Here is a 2022-nt window from a genome sequence, read left to right on the forward strand (position 1 = left end):
GTGTGTGTGTGTGTATGTGTGTGTGTGTGTGTGAATGTCGTTTTACGGACTAATATCTCTTAAGCTTTCGTTATATTACATTCCAAACGTTGCATTAGCGTAAGAAATGACGCAAAGAAATACTCGCCTTTATTTTTCATTTTCTGTGTTTCAAAATGCGAGACAGCGTTTAATTCTCTCCTTTCCTTCAGTCCTGCAATATCTAAAGGGACATGCATTCAGTTTATAATATTTTACGTTTCTGTGGAGGACTTTAACTCTTTTTCCATTCTCAGTGTTTTGAAGTGTTGTGTCTGGCAATACCTAAAGGTGGTTACATGATTTTTTACAATGCTCTCGAGTTTCTGTGAAGAGTTTGAGGTTTTATTTTTCAAGCTCCGGTACTTCTAAGGGGTTGATGGACGCATATACTTGAGATTTCTAAGGGGGAGAGAGAGAGAGAGAGAGAGAGAGAGAGAGAGAGAGAGAGAGAGAGAGAGAGAGAGAGAGAGAGAGAGAGAGTGTCTGTGTGTGTGTGTGTGTGTGTGTGAGAGAGAGAGAGAGAGAGAGAGAGAGAGAGAGAGAGAGAGAGAGAGAGAGAGAGAGAGAGAGAGAGAGAGAGAGAGTGTGTGTGTGTGTGTGTGTGTGTGTGTGTGTGAGAGAGAGAGAGAGAGAGAGAGAGAGAGAGAGAGAGAGAGAGAGAGAGAGAGAGAGAGAGAGAGAGAGAGAGAGAGAGAGAGAGAGAGAGAGAGAGAGAGAGAGAGAGAGAGAGAGAGAGAGAGAGAGAGAGAGAGAGAGAGAGAGAGAGAGAGAGAGAGAGAGAGAGAGAGAGAGAGAGAGAGAGAGAGAGGTATTTCCAAACTGGTGTGGCTTGTATTATTTTTTTTTTTTTTATTAGGAATTTTTAATAGAGGTAAGAAGAAAGGGTTTATCAGTAATATGTTTTCTTATTTTTTTTCTTTCCTTTTTCTTTCTTTGTTTTCCTATTTTCTTTGTTTTTCATACTTGTTCTTGTTTTTTCTTTGTTTGTTTTCTTTTCTTTCTCATCTCTCTCCTTTCTTTTTCGCTTTTTTTCATTCTCTTCATTTTTCTCCCCTTTTCTTTCTTTTCCTTACTTTTTTCTTTCTTTTTTTCTCTCTCCCTCCCTCCTCGATCCCTCTCTATCTCTTTCTTTCTTTCTTTCTTTCTTACTCTCTCTCTCTCTCTCTCTCTCTCTCTCTCTCTCTCTCTCTCTCTCTCTCTCTCTCCCAGCACCCCTAATCGTTAATCTCCACAAGCTCAGATATTTCAACCGAGTATTTTTTTCCCTGGTCTTCGAGGCAAAAATTCGGCTCCAAAATCTATTCCCGAGCTTAAGCGAATTTCTTGGCCTAAAGTTTCCCCTTCGATTATTCCTTAGAGACGCGGGATGAAAGGATTCTTCTCTCTCGGCCCTTCCCTTCCGTAGATTCTGTAACATCCTTCAACCCATCCGCCGGGGCTATTAAGTAGGGGATATTACATGGTTGGAGGAGGGAGCTTGATGTTAGGTTACGCAAGAAGGGAAGGAGAAGGGAGAGTTAGTGTATGAAGGGATAGAAGCATGGAGGAGAGAAGAAGATGAAGGAAGGGAAGAAGAAAAGGACTGAATAAGGAATGACAGTAAGAGAGAAAGAGAGAAAAGATTAAGAATAGAAGGAGGGGGCGTCATGTTAGGTTACGCAAGAAGGGAAGGAGAAGGGAGAGATAATGTGTGAAGGGATATAAGCATGGAGGAGAGGAGAAGATGAAGGAAAGGAAAAAATGAAGAAAAAGAGGAGGAGGAGGAGGAAGAGGAAGAAAAGTAGGAGGAAGGAAAAAGTTGATAAAAGGATTCGGAATTATGGGAAGAATAAACCAGTTAGAAGGAAGAGGAAAGCAGATGATAAGGAAAAGGAGGAGGAAGAGGAGGAGGAGGAGGAGGAAGAGGAAGAGGTCATTACAGTCTACCTCCTCTTAATTAAGCCTCGTGTGCTCCTCCTCCTCCTCCTCCTCCTCCTCCTCCTCAGTAGCTTTCTTTAGTCA

The sequence above is a fragment of the Eriocheir sinensis genome, unplaced genomic scaffold, assembly GCF_024679095.1.
Source record: "Eriocheir sinensis breed Jianghai 21 unplaced genomic scaffold, ASM2467909v1 Scaffold487, whole genome shotgun sequence".
NCBI lineage: Eukaryota > Metazoa > Arthropoda > Malacostraca > Decapoda > Varunidae > Eriocheir > Eriocheir sinensis.